Below are 15126 nucleotides of genomic sequence, written 5' to 3'. Positions count from 1 at the left end.
AAATCACTTCCCAGTTTTCCTTCCCACAAACAATGCTCCAAGGGGACACTCTTTGATACACTGCATAGTCGCCAGCTGTGGAAACACGCATGTACACACAGATATATAACATACAATATGCATAATGCGACATACGGCACACATGCTCTATCTGTGTGTACATGTGTGTTTCCACAGCTGGCGACTTCCGGGGTCAGAGCAGGGATGTGCCTTACCACCTTCACGGACAGCAGCCTCAGCTCGCAAGTGCCCTGGACCCTCGCCAGCCCTGGGTCATCTCCACTTTTCCACTTTTTTGCCATCTACAAGCACGTGCATTTATAATCCTTTGTTTTTTGGTAGCTAGAGCATGAGCATATGTTTACGAGCCATTTTCTATAATGGTTTTTATTTTTTTCCGTCACAGCTGGTTTACAGTGCTCTGTCAGCTTCCTCCTGCACAGCACGGTGACCCAGTCACACACACACGTACACATTCCTGTTTCTCACACCACCAGGCTCCATCCCTGGTGACCAGACATAGTTCCCAGGGCTACACAGCGGGATCTCACTGCTCATCCATTCCAAAGGCAGCAGTTTGCATCTGCGAACCCCAAGTTCCCAGTCCACCCCCTCCCCGCCCCCTGTTTGCACGCCATTTTCAACGTCTCTGAACCACCTGTTTGTATCTTTGCACATTTTTCTTCAACCTAGCTGGGTTTTTTTTTCTTTAACTTGGTAGGTGGAATCACCATCATAACAACTCCCAAGCTGCGTTCTGTGCACCAGGCACAGCTCTAGGCTCCCTGCAAGCTGCGCAGCACTGAGTCAAAACCCCAAGAGGGAAGTGGCACCATCAGTCTGTGTTTACAGCTGAAGAAAGAGAGATTCTGAGACTTCGAATGACACCTGCGGTCACGCACATCTGATGAGGGACAGGCCAGCGTCTGGGGGACTATAGCTAAACCATCTCACCCTCCAATGCGATACCTGAAACACTCCCCCCGCCTCATCTCACCTCCGGCGAAGGAAAGGCCCCTCCTATGTTTTCCCTCTTTCTGTTGCTTATCCTTTATCGGTGGCACCTGTAAGTGCACACTGACTTTCTCTGCCGGGTAAGGAGCCCGAGTTCGGTTTCTAACAGAGGCGACCGCCCAGCGGCATTCCACCCGGGGCCTTAGACGGGACACGGATGTGCTGGGAACATGCCTGGAGGTGTGAGGAGCAGGGCTTACGCGTGGGAGTGGGAGTCAGGGGAGATGGAGGCGGAGGCGGGGCCCGGGCTGTGAGGGGCTCCAAAGGGCCCGAAGTCTGTTTCCAGGACTCTCCCCGGGGCCCACCATGGGGTGAGGAAGTCTGGGACCAGGGAGAGGGGCGCCATCGGCCTCACGGGAAATGGTCCCCTGATCAAAGGGCGATCTCACCTCGCCCGGCGCGTCCAGTGACCTGGCACTCGGAGCAGTAGAGCCGCTCGCCTCTCAGGGTGACACACGCACCCGTGTCTATGGAAGCGCTGGGGTGAAAGCCGCACGTGACACAGGTGGAATCACGGGCTTTCGTGACATTTTTAATGAGGTTCCTTTTTAGCTCCCCAAACACTGGTGTCACATGGGGGTTGCTGGGACCCACCACCGAGTCGTCACACAGCGTGGTGACCCTTGGCTCACGGAACACAGGCGATGGCTCTGTCTCCCATGGACACAATACACGGAGGGGGTGGGGTGGGGCTCATTTGCCTGTCATTTTCCACTTTTCTTCTGAGAAAAGAGAAATTAGGTTAACAAAATAGGAAGAATGTGGGAAATCGGCTTGCTAAAACTAACATGCAGAAAAAAGTCTTAGAGTCACAATTTAGCATTCATTTCAGTTTTTTTTTCAGCTTTGACCTCAGATAACTTTAGTGTTTCCCAAAATATTTTTGTGTAGAACTAGTTCAGCTATGCCTCATACATACATATCCACGGCCTATTCCTTATATGCACATTTGTAAGTGTGTACGTACACACACACACACACACACACACACATAAAATCTCTCTCTCTCTCTCTATCTACCTATGAGTTCTCTGGTCAATGAAGCTTGGAAAATGGCACGCAACATCCACCTCTACACACACACACACTTACACACTTTTGGGGAGATTTCTAACAGTCTTTCATGTATTAAAGACTCAGGACCCCACAGTATAAGAGCCTGTGGACTCAGCTACAGCACGTCTATTTTCTTCCTGTAGCACATCTTTCCAGCCCATGGCACTTGTGTTCGGGAGCACACACTATGGCAAATGCTGGATTTCTCTATTTCATGAGATCAGAGCCTGCTTAAAATAAAGAGTCTACCTTGGAGCGGCCGTCCTACTCTTTAAGCATCAAGTACTTCCTAACAGACTTGCAGTGATGGTTTCCTGTCCATCCGAGCACCTTCTGCCTGTCCTAGATTGCAGGGTGACACCAGATGCCCACATGCCAAGGTGACGGGGGAGGGGCACAAGCCCTCTGGAGACTGTTAGGGGACCAGGTCACCCAGACAGGCAAAGCTGTGTCTCTTGGGCAGTTGCACCGTGAGCCTGGACCAATCGTTTGCTCTGGACTCAGTGGTTTCCAACTGGAGGACCCCCGGAGACTCACCTAAGCCAGCCTGCTGGCTCTGTGAATGGGGAATCACAGCAAGGAAGCCCTTGACCCTGGGCTCCTTCCTTCATGCCGGGAGACACTGCTCCCTGGTGCTGCTGTTTTCCGTCAGAGAAACCAGATCACTCTTACACCTTCCCTCTCGGATTCTGTTCTCACTGCCTCTCGCCACTCCTTCGCTGCCATGAGTCACTACAATTCACAGAAGTCACATGACGCAGCCCAGCAAATACAGCATCAAGTGAAAACGAGTTGAACTTCATCACAGGTACAGGACGTACTTGGTATAGCCTCAAATACGGGTTACATGAGACGTTCACTTGGGGGCAGCCCCCGGGAGAGACGCCCCCAGGGAGCATTCTACCTCCAGCGTGCAGCTTCTCACACAGGCAATTCTAGGGGTGTCTAGCAGCAGCAGGGAATCAATTATGATTATGATTATTATTCTTATTTTTAGGGCCGCACCTGAAAGTTTCCCAGCCTAGGGACTGAATGGGAGCTGCAGCTGCTGGCCTACGCCACAGCCACAGCAACACAGGATCCGAGCCACATCTGCAACCTGTGCAGCAGCTTGTGGCAAGGCTGGATCCTCAACCCACTAAGCGAGGCCAGGACCAAACCCATATCCTCATGGACACTACATTGGCTTCTTAACCCACTGAGCCACAATGGGAACTCCAGGATTCAATTACCTGATGACTCTTTTTTTTTTTTTTTTTTTGCTTTTTAGTACCTCACCCGGAGCATGTGAAGTTTTAGGCTAGGGGTCAAATCAGAGCTACAGCTGCCAGCCTACACCACAGCCACAGCAACGCGGGATCCGAGCCACATGTGTGACTTACACCACAGCTCACGGCAATGCCAGATCCTTAACCCACTGAGCGAGGCCAGGGATCGAACCCACATCCTCATGGATCCTAGTCGGGTTCGTTCACCGCTGACTCCCACTGGATGACTCTTGAGGGCTCTCCTCAGTAACCTTGAGGGGGCAGCTAATCGGAGTGTATGTGGGTTTATTTATTTATTTGCAGATGAATTTTTCACTTTGGAACAACCCTATATTGAGAGAAAATAGGCAAGGATAGAAGGAAGTTCCCATACAGCCTCCACTCAACTTCCTTCAATGCTAACTTCTTCTCTAACCCGGTACCCTTGTCAAATGGGAACCCACACGCGTATCTGGCTGCCGACCACACTTCGGACACTGCGATTCATGTCCCCACTCACGTCCATTGTCTGTCCCAGGATCCCACTCAGGGCCCCACACTGCATTAGTCCTCATACCTTCTTAGTCTAGGGACGTATTTTTGTGTTCCAGGAATGAAGCTCACCCTCTACCGCATGCGAGGTGGAAGGCGGGGCACCCCGCTGAAACACAGATCTGACGGGCAGCAGAGTCTGGATCTGAGAGTCCACCTCACCCCTCACCTGGGTACAGTCCTGGGCCTGTCGCTCCACACACAGAGCTCTCAGACTCCACACGTGCAACATGGAGAGGGTGCCGCCTGGGGCTGCAAAGGACAGCCTACGCGGACGGGGTTTTGAAGGTTCAAAGCCCAACTCACTTAGAACCCTATCCGGCTGGCGGTTATCATCATTAACGCTGGTGTAAGGACAATTATGATTTAGACTTGGGGTCCTGTACCTAAAGGGGGCTGGCTCCGAGTCTGAGGTGCCAGGCAGAGCTGGCCCTTTCAGCCTCAGTGAGGGCTTTCCATGGGCTCTCGGGTACCCCACAGAGAAAGAAAACTCTGTTTCAATCAATCTCTTCAGTTCCATACCGCCTTCACAACTCTGCTCAAACGTCACCCGATTAGTGACACAGCGGCTTGGGCCGCTGCTGTGGTGCAGGTTCGATCCCTGCCCCTGGAAACTTCTGCATGCCATGGGTGTATGCACGCAGTGGCGGTGGAGGGGGATGAGATGTCTTAGGTAGCTTCTCCAACCATCCTACATACAGGAGCCCCTTGAAACCTTCCCCTGGCATTCTCTGACTTCTTACCCTTCTTGTCTCTCCACCCTGGCACTTATCCCATTTGACGTATGACACGTTTTGTGCTCCTTGGTCAGGGTATGTCTCGCTCTGCTAGTCTATAAGGTCTAGGAGAGACGGACTGTGGTCTCTGTTGTTCACTGCTGCATCCCTGTGCCTAGAACTTGGGACGCATGCAACAGACATTCAGCAAATGCCTGGCTTCCCAGGGTCACCCTGCAACCTCTGACCTCCATCCCGATCACCTGAAAACCAACTCTTCGCATCCGAACACACTGTGGAGTTCAAATGAGAGAAGAGCTATTTGGGAAGCAGGCGGCTGGGAGCCTTCTGCAACTTCCCTTAAGGGAAAAGAGTAAAATGCCCTTCTTTTAATTCCATTTCATGCCATTCATGTCCGTTCACCTGCTTCCTCTCCCATGAGCAGCTCAGCAGATTAGAAACCACAGTCCGTCTCTCCCTTGTCCAGCGTCTGTCCGCGGGCTTCTCCACGCCATCAATCCCAGCAGAGCCCAGGCTAGAAAATGCTGGTGACCCCCCCACAGGCCTTCCCGCCCCTCCCCCAGCCCGCTGTTGAAGTTACTTGGCACTGGGACATCAAAGGTCCCCATCAGGACACCGAGATTTCGAGAGGGGAGGGGACAGGCAAATGACACACAGGGACCCAGGGATGGGTCTCGGACAGAACCCAAGACTTCCGGCTCCGCATCCTGGTCCAGAGGGACCTTTCACCGAGGGGCACACGCTTACTCCCTTGAGCTCCAAAGCGGGCTGTCTGCCCGCCCCTGCCCCCTCCTGGCTACCCAATGAGCTTGGGCAGGGATGGGGCGGAGGTCGCGTCCCGAAAGCAGCAGAGTGCAGGACAGTAAGGAGCCAGACAGAGAGGAACGGGGGTCGCATTTACCGAGAGCCAGGTTCTCTTCACGCTCTCGCCTCACTCGCATGATGCCCTGCGACAACGGCATCATAACCACATCATGTGAGCAAGGAAAAGGAAACAGAGAGGTTGACAAATGCATCGAATCACACACAGCAGACGCACGGGCACGGCAGAGCCCACAGCGGGGGGGGGGGGCACCTGCCCGTTCCAAAGCCCCATCCTCTGCCCGCCCGCCCTTGCAGAGGCCCCGAAGGCTCGACAGCATTCCAGAGAGGGCCAGCTCCTCACCACATCAAGATCCTCCGCTGGGGAGGCAGCCACAACAACCCTATTCTCCAGGTGGGGGAACCGAGATCTGGAGAGGAAATGCAACGTGTCGGTGGCCACGTGGCAGGGAGAGGTTCCATCTGCAAGACGCTGAGCTTTGTCAGGAGCCAGGCTCTCCCCTGGTGCTTGGCTCCATGCTGAGCCTGCAGAAGCCTCAACCCTCGGTCGACGAACCAATGAACGAATGACAGAGTAGGTGAGACGTGCGACCTCCTGTGACGGCCACAAGCCCTGTGCTGGCCCCTCAGCTGCCCCCTCACGGTGGCCTCAGGAGCCGGCGACCAGGCTGAACCCAATGCCCACCTCCAAAGCCCACGGCCCCCTCTCTGAGCCCACGGAGCTACCAGAAGCGTGGACAGCGACGCTGGCTGTGGTCCCCATCCAGCCGGCAGCGCCCACCAGGGCCAGAACTGAGGGATGGAGCCGTGCGGGAAGACGGCGCACCTGGTCACAACTGGCCCCAGGACCGGTCTTTACGCTTCTCAAAAGGCTGGTGTTTGGAGCACATGGGTCCATTTTCATCCAGCTCTTTGGCAGCAAATCCACCCACACTGCAGTCGATTTTATGATTAGAATTCATTTTTGGTAATAATAACTGAAACTACTATTCACCTCTGTGCCAGACACAGATAAATCCTAAGATAGCTGATAGAGGTGGTCTCTGTACCCCACCCAGCTGCCCTGTCGGGACGAAGAGCGAGCCTTCCCATGTTCCAGACGAGGAAAGAGAGGCTTGGGGGAGGTCAAGGAACCCGGCCGACGCATGCTCCCTGGCCCGTGCTCCTCCCCCGTGATGTGAGCTGGGGACAAGGGGTTGAGAGCCGCAGCTAAGGAGGCAGATGGACGGCCTGCCAGACGTCCCCAGCATCCAGCTGGCCGGGCTTCTCATCCCCAGGGGGTCTCTCCATGCCCAGATGCCATCCCTAGAAGCTCTGAGGTAGACAGTTGGGGTAGAACTCGGAATTGTCACAAGCCCCCAGGGGACAGCAAAGGACAGCCTGGCTTACACGGCTGCTCGCAAGTCTCAGGAGGGGATTCCTCCACACCCACAGCCTCTCCCAGAAGGTTGCAACACGTTTCTTAAGACATTCGCTGAATGGCTTACACAGGAACCGCGCGCCTCAGAACCCGAGACCTCACCGGCCAGGATTCTCCACCAAGCAGTGGGCATTCTGACCACCCACAGTCGGGGTGTGAAGGTCTGTCCTTACCGACCTTGCCAAGCACCTTCCCAAACACTGCGATGCTTACGACGAGAACTTGGCAGCCCAACGCCCTGGGGCTGAGTCCTCGTTCGGACCTGTACGAGCCGCGCAACCTTAGGCAAATCATTCAACAAAACAGACATTCAAAGCCCAGGGCTGAGAAGACGAAAGATACAGAAATGGACCAGAAAAGCCATCCTGCTCTTGGCTTTGGGTTCCTCATCTGTAAAATGGGAACCAATAGCTACGAAGTGCCTACGGTGACACGCCAGGGCCCGGGCACGCTGGTTCTCACAATCCAGGGCCTCAGGGGGTAGGCCTTCCTGCACCCTGCTCGGCAGGTGGGGAAGCAGGGCTTCCGAGGTGAAGCGGCTTGGGGCGAGCCTGCAGCGGCGTGCGGTGGTATCTGAGGTCCCTCCAGCCACCGCCACCATGCCCCGTTCTTGGCCCTCCCCCTCTGGCAGCTCAGTGCACAGAGCGAAGGGGTAACAGGAGAGAGTGCTCTGCAGCCCGTCGGGGCCACACGGACGTATGATAGCGCGGTTATTAATAACAGACACGGCACGACCAACTCCCGAACCTCCAGATGGACCACCTGAACCGGGGTGAACCTCCCGGCACACAGAGCATCCGATTCCGCCACGGCGGAGCCGGGAGGGGTCTTAGGAGCCCGACCCTCTCCTCATTGATAGGAGTGGGGGCTGCACAAGACGAGAGGCAGTGGCCGCTCAGCACCCCAAAGCCCAGGGTGCACCCAGTCTGGCTTTTGTGATTGAACCAGGAAGGTGATCAGGTCCCAGACCAGACACCAGCCACTGCCCCCTCCAAAGGGCACTCACTGGTCAGGGGACCAGCAGGGGCTGCAGGGGTGGTCTCTCTGCCGACCCTCCGCCCAGCTCCCTTACATTGTGGGGCCTTCGTACCTGCCGTTCTTCTGCTTGGAACACTCTGGTCCCTGATCTTGGCGTGGCTGTATCACTTTTCCATCACTCGGGTCTCAGCGCAAACGCCAGCTCCTCAGAGAGGACAGCGGAGGCCCCACCTGAGCCCCCACCCCCGCTGGCCCTCCCCACCACGCTGCTTTATTTGACTTTCTTGATACTGTGTGTCACCAGTGAGCATTATCTTGTCCGTCACTCTCCGTTCTCTCTCTTCCCACGGGAATGCTGGCTCCATGACCCCCGGATTAACTCATTTTCATTGCCTTAATCCCCAGAAAGGTGCCTAGGTCCCAGCAGGCACTGGGCAAACAGCCCGGATGCCGAATCCTCCTGGAGGGCGGTTTGGGTCGCGGGTGTCCCGGCAGCCAGCGGTCCCTTGCCCCCTCATCGCTCGCTCACTCAGTCATTCAATAAATGCTTATTGAACGTCTCCTCTGTGCCAGGCGCGCTGCTAGGAGCTGGGGATTCCAATCCAACTAATAAGATGAAGTCCTTGTCCTAACCGAGCTCGGACAGCTGATGAAAACAAACCGCGCAAGAGAAGCCAGAGCTGGGTCAGTCTCATCATGTGTGACCACACAACAGCTGACCTAAAAAAGCTGGGGGATAGGTGCCATGGAAAATTGGAGACTCCGGAAAACCCTGGGGAAATGCAAACACAAGACTGGCCCTGCTCACCTCCTCAATACTCACCGTGGGGAGCTGGCGACACACACCCTCTCAGCTCTCGGGACGGGAGGACAAGGGGACATGCCTGTTGCTCTGAGTGCCTCCTGGCTGCAGCCTAGAGCACAACAGGATGTGCATGTGTGTGAGTGTTCAGGAGTGGATTGTGCATGTATAGAACACAGGGGAGTGAGTGTGTGCAAGCCTATGTAGGAGCGTGTGTGTGTGTGTATGTATGTGTGCAGGGGTCCATGTGTGAACGAGTTTACGGGGTCAAGTGTGTGAGCATGGGTGAGTGAGTAGGGAGAGAGAGATTTGTGTTTGGAAGTACACTTGTGAGTGAGTAGGGGTACACGTGTGTGCATGTGTGCGTGTGTGTGTGTGCGTGTGTGTGTGTGTGTGTGTGTGTGTGGTGACGGGGGCCATTACTGTTCACCAGCTTCCATCTCTGGTGGAACTTCACATGCCAAAATCTTCCAAGCAAATGAAGCCTAGGAGGTCCCTGCTCGCCACTGAAATCATTTAAATCCTTGTTTGCCAAACATATTCTGTCGAGTGTTCACAGAAAAGCAGCAAGACTGGTTCCAGGAGAGAACTGTCAACTTCTGGATGTCCCTGAACAGGGCGCCAGCCCTGGATGACGAGTCTGGGTTCTGGTCCCTGCTTTACCACTAACTATTGGGGATCTTGGGCCACTGTTCAGCTGTGATCTCAGAGAGGGCGCTCAACTCCTCTGGGCTTCTCTTACTCTTCATTCAAGAAGGCAAGTAGAGGAGCTCCTGGCGTGGCTCATCGGTAATGAACCCAACTATGTGAGTTCGATCCCTGGCCTTGCTCAGTGGGGTAAGGATCCGGGGTTGCTGTGAGCTATGGTGTAGGTCGCAGACGTGGCTCAGATCTGGTGTTGCTGTGGTTATGGCCCAGGCTGGCAGCTGTGGCTCTAATTTGACCTGTAGCCTGGGAACTTCCATAAACCGCAAATGCAGCCCTAAAAAGACAAAAAAAAAAAAAAAAGAAAGCAAGGAGAACTTTGAAACATCATGTGTACTGGTAGCTCCAGAGGCACTGCATCCTTGGAGAGCAAGCATGTGTAACCCGAAAAGGGCCACAGGGTCAACCAGGGAAATGCTGGATTTGACAAAGTTAAACAGGTCCGTCTATTGCAGTACTTCTCAGAGCCTTTAATTTGCCCATATCGCGATTGGCCAGGAGGGTTTCAGAGAACTTGCAGAATCTGCCAGACTCAGCGTAGGGAAATCTTGCTTGTGGCACAGCTTTCGGATGTCCCACAGAACACACCTTGGGGGATCTGCCAGCAGGACACTTAATAAGACCCCCTTTCTTGCAGATGATATAACCGAAATGGCGTTGGGTTTCCTCAGTCACAGAGCAGAGCCACGACAAAGGGCAGCCCAGGATCATCGAGACCACAGGGCTGGCATGTGCCCAGGACGTTATAATTACAGAATAATTACAGATGTTTTCACCGACACGATCTCCATTCTCCCTGAGGCCACGCACACCCATTTTCCAGATGATAAAACGCAGCCCCAAAGTGATCAAGGAATCTGTCCCGAGGCACTAAGGGACGGACCCACGACTCGCCTTTATCATTTTCCCCTGTGACCTTGATCAGAGTGTCCATAACTAGACTCTACATTTTACAGTTAAGCAACTGCAGTCACTCGGCAGAGGTCTCTGCCAGATGCCAAGGCTGACACACCTGCACCTGTTCTGCAGCCCGGGATCCCACTGCTGTCAGGATCCCAGGCACCCTGCCCTGGTTGCTGAGAGGGAGGGGAGGGTGCTCAGAGAAAAGCCCAGGGAGTGAGAGCTGCTCTGGAAACACCCAGGCTGGGAGGCCGGGAGGAGCTCTCCGCCAGCCACCACACCCTCCAGACCACGCCAGGTACAGCGCCCCCCCGGCCAGCTGGCTGCACCCCTGATGCCAGGTGCCGCTCCGCAAGGGGGGTGGGGGCGGGAAGAGCCAGAGCCATGCTAGTTGAACTCACTCCCTATCCGCCGCCTAAGGAGCCCAAGGCCGGTCGGCCGTGACACTCTGAAACTGCCACCGCCTCCAGGGGGAAGAGTGGCCAGGGCTGCCAGAGCCATTCAGCGGTTCCCACCCGGCCCACGGCGTCCGGCAGCGCGAGGCCAGGGAGGCGAGGTGGGGTGCGGGTCTGCTCTGGGCACGAGGGCCCCGTGGGGCTGTGCCAGGCGCTGGTGCGCGAGCGAAGTGTGAACGCGGGAACGCCGGTGTCACCCCGGGGCGGTGACAGACAGAAGTAGCATCTGGGAAACGCCGGCGGAGAGCGCGTGCACCAGGCACCCCCGGGCGGCGGCGAAGTCCCGGAGGTCCCGGGAGTTGGCCCGACGCTCCTCGGCACGCGCGCCCGTGCCCAGCCCTCTCCCACCAGCCGCGCTGCCCGCCAGGCGGCCGGCGCGCTCGGCGGGGCCGGGCTCGGAGCTGCCAGGCCGCGGCGGGGCGCGGGGCGCGGGCGCTCGCTGCTTACCTGCCGGCGGCCGCGACGCCGCTGCTCCGCGCTGGGCTGCGCGCCCGGCCTCCGCGCCGCTCGGCAGCGCCCGCTCGCTCGGCTCCGCCCGGCTCGGCTCCGCCCGGCGGTGCCCGGGGCGCTCGCTGGCGGCCCACGCGGCGCGGGGTGGGCGCGGGGCGGGCTTGCGGGCGGGCACCGGCGGCGGGCGCGGCTCCGGGCCGCCCCGCGGCCGCTTGGAAGCTCCTTATTTGGGCAGTGATGTCAGGGGAAGTCGCAGGGCCCGGACCACCCACTTCTTTCCATTCACTCCGCAGAGTTTCCTGTCGCCGAGCCCGGGGGACCCCGCGCGCCCGCGCAGGGCGCCTCTCCGGCCAGCTCGGCCCCGGCGTGCTCGGCCTCGCGGCCAGCCGCTGGGGGTCCCCGCGCGACCCGCCTCCGGCTCCGGCTCCGGGCGGCCGCCGGGGCGGGGGGCGGGGGGCGTCGGGGGAATCCCAGGCTCCCGGCGGCCGCGGGAGGGTCTGAGCGGCGGCCTCCACGGTGACAGGCCGTGTCACTCTGGGCACCGCCCCGCCCTCCGCGCCCGCCCCGGCTCCCGCGCTGTCATTTCCTCCCGGGCCCTCCGGGAAGGGCAGGCAGGGAAGCCCTGCTCGCCGCCGCCGCCGCCGCCGCCGCCGGGGGCCCCGCCTGGGCCGCACCCGGCCTGGCGGGCGTCCCTCGTCGTCCCCAAAGGGCGCGCTCCCCGCCGTCCTCTCCGGGGCCAGCCCCGCTCCGCTCCGGGAAGCCCGTGCCTCCCCAGGCGGGAATATTTCTGCCTTCTCGCGCTCTGGGCGGGGCGGGCCTGGCCGGGCTCCCGGGGCTCCAGCCTGGGGCCGGGGGTGGGGGCACCCCCGGGCTTCCCAATGGCCCGACTTTACCAGAAGCCACCAGATCCCAGGGCGCGGGCCCTGAGTCACGTGGGCCAAGGCTCCTGCGCGCCCCTCCGCGGGCCCCCACCAGCCTGCTTCCCGAGGGCGCAGACTGGCCAAGGCCTGGAGACCTCACCAGGACCTGTAGGCTGCAGTTGCGGCCCCGGAGGCTCAGCCCCGTCAGGTGAGCCTCCCGAGGTCAGCGCTGCGGCACCAGGGCCGACCCTGGGGCGGGCGACTCCAGGCCTGGCCTGCGCTGGCCGGCAGCAGCCCCAGGAAGTTATGGAGCCTGGGGCCAAAGTCAGAACAAAGTGAGGCAAGCTAAATGGCCAGGGTGCCAAGGGAAGGAGTCACTCCCTCTTCGGGTGACAGATGTTCAAGGCCCCACAGGGTGACTGACCGCTACGCTGACCAGGGCTTCCCAAAAGGCCTTGGAGGCCACGGGCCTCGGGCTCCAAAGGGCTGGCCTCAAGTTCAAGGCCTTGCCTGTCACAGGGGAGCGGCTCCCTCTGTCTGGACACCATCTAGGCCCTGGGGGACAGGACGAGGGACTTCTGTGCCTTCCCCACACAGCAGCTTCTGGCAGAGCCTCCAGCCTCCCTCCAAAGCCAGGGTACAGCAGACAGCCTCCTCCCAGAGCGCCCGCTTCCACGGAGAAACCCCAGCTTCCCAAGGCGAACTGCACTCCTAGGTACCTGGCGGGGAGACCTCGGCCCCAGGGCTTGCAGGGAGGTGGGATGGCAGCTGGATACTCCCTGGGCCCGCACACTCACACACACAATTGCACACCCGCTGGCCAGCTGCCAAGGCTCCAGCTGTTTTGTTGATCGCCGCCACCCGTCTCCCCACCTTCCATCAGCTCCCGCAGCTCCGGCCCAGCTCTAATTGGGTCGTCCCCTTTCTGACAAAGCCCCACAGGGAAGGACCACACTCCCTGATCTGGCACGCAAGGCCCCATCGACCAGCTGCATCCAGCGCCGTGCAGCCCTCCGAGCCCTTTGCCAGCTCTCTCCCCAGCCTTCCACCAGCTTTCAATTTTGGAGGTCTTTGCACAGACTTTCCTCTGTCTGAAAGGCCCTCTCTATGCCTCCTGCTGTCCTTCACACCCCGAGTCAAGCCTGCCCTTGACATAAGCCTTCCCCTGATTAGGACAGCCGAGACAGGGCGCCCTGCGGGACAGGGCCCTGCCACTCACTCCACTCCTGCTCCGCCCTCTCTGCCCTGCTCACTGTTCCGGGCTGGGAGCAGTTCCAGGTGGGGGCAAGTGGGTGTCTTGTTCTAATTCATATGCCCGGGGGGTGACATTTTGTCCTTTGCATAAAGGCTCAGAGGACGGCCTTGCTGCTGCCTCAGGGCGAGTGCCCTCCTCCGGCTTTGAGGGGTGGCCCTGCCCAACTGGAACGGCCCAGTGGATTTAGCCGCCCTCCTGTGCATCGCCCCCGAGGTGCGGTCAGCCGAGAGAGCCCGTCCCGGAAGCTGCCGCTCGCTTTCCACCCTGATTCTTCTCTCCTGCCAACACGGAGAGGCTCACAAATGTTTGTCTGATGAATGAATGATCCTGGGGGTAAAATCGAAAGACAAACTAACCACAGCGGGGGCAGGATGATCCAACTCAGAGCTGTAGCTGGGGTGCCAGGGGCCCTGCCTAGGGGTTGGGGAGGAAGGTGGGTTTCCAGCCAGACTGGACGGGATGCTTGGGAAGCTGGGCCAGTGTGCCAGCCCTGCCACAGCTGCCCCGCCGAGGCCCTTTCCTCAGCTGGCTCCCTTGTTCCAACTTCCTGTGGCTTGGGATTTGTCTTCCCCCTCCTTTCTCTTAGCAAATTCCTCTGCGGCTCCATCGAGGCAGCCTGGGCCACTCCCATCCCACCGCTCAAACTCACAGGCCTGCCTGGGGACGGCCGAGGGGAAGGGAAGGGATAGGAAAGCGTGTTTTATTGAGCCCCTTCATTGCGCCAGACACAGTGCCAGGCACAGCACCTTCCCCGGAGCTCTCCAAAGATCTTGCTCCTTCCTCCTCAAGCCACACACGTCATCCCGCTGTGGCCGTCCTCCAGGCCAGGCGCGTCGGCTTCTCCTGTGACGAAGCCCCCTGTCCCCGCCTTGAGCCTCAGCCCTCGTCCCAGTCCTGGTGCCAATCCTCACCCGAGGCCAGAAGGTCTTGAGAACTCCAGCCTCAGAGCTCAGGGACACGGCGCCACTCCGTGAGCCACCCCCCACCCCACCCCAGGCCCTGGGCATCTTTCCCACTCTGCAGCTGGACAGACCCTAGGTGAGAAGACAGGTGGTGCCAGGTGCCAGATCTTTCCTATCAGCCCTTCCCCTGCGGCGAACGGGGCCAGGTCTTGAGAAATTCCCAGAGCTCGGCCCTGGGGGCTTTCCCACATTCCTTCATTCCTCAAACATGAATCAGGCTCCTTCCCTGTTCTGGGAACGTGCAACACACAAACCTATGTTCTAGACTCGCTCTCCAAGGATGGAGCCTGGCAGGTAGATCTCATCCCAGTGCAACTTGCTAAACGCTGCAGGGCTCTCTGCCAAGCTTGGGGCGGGGCAGGGGCACACGAGGTGGGAGAGAAGATTCCTCCTACCTCCGGGGCTACAATTCAGGAAGACTGTGGTCCAGGTGTCCCAGGCTGGCTTGCTGAACGCTTGTTTCCATGGAAACACCACACACGTACGCGCGCACACACGCACGGGGCTTGGTTCGGCTGTGAAGCCAGCATCGCACTATAGAGGCTTTACAGACTAAATGCCATTGGCGCAGGGGATATGGTTGGCATCTGATGTGTCATCTAGGAGGCTGTCTTTCCGTGAAATGTTGTTTCCAACCCCAACAGCCAAACTACAGATAGAGTTTTAGAGAGAACACACCGTGGTTCCTAAGGAGTAGAGGCTGCGGGTGTCTCCTTGGGGGAGCTTTCAAGGTGGGGCTGCGCAACCCACCCCGTAGGCTCTCCAGGTGATTTATGTTTGGGCCCTGTACTTACTTACCAGCCATCCCTCTCCACCTTCCTGTTCCTCCATGGCTATGATTTTCTGGACCCAGATATTTGTGTTGTTTTATTATTTGTGTGTGTGTGTGGCAGTGCTCTCTCTTTCTCTCT

The 15126-nt window shown here is 58.3% G+C and overlaps 1 protein-coding gene across 1 annotated transcript in view; it reads right to left on the bottom strand.

The window, feature by feature from the left end:
- The window catches only part of HIVEP3 (HIVEP zinc finger 3), a 126927-nt gene extending 115734 nt beyond the window's left edge, over positions 1-11193 (bottom strand). Inside the window, 1 exon segment of the mRNA XM_047789528.1 lies at positions 11136-11193. The gene's annotated coding sequence lies outside the window, so the exon portion shown is untranslated.
- Between the last annotated feature and the right edge of the window lie 3933 nt (positions 11194-15126).

The sequence above is a fragment of the Phacochoerus africanus genome, chromosome 8 (assembly GCF_016906955.1).
Source record: "Phacochoerus africanus isolate WHEZ1 chromosome 8, ROS_Pafr_v1, whole genome shotgun sequence".
In the NCBI taxonomy this organism is placed as follows: domain Eukaryota; kingdom Metazoa; phylum Chordata; class Mammalia; order Artiodactyla; family Suidae; genus Phacochoerus; species Phacochoerus africanus.
Note: the sequence above shows the minus strand (reverse complement) of the source record. Positions and strands in the feature narration are given on the sequence as shown.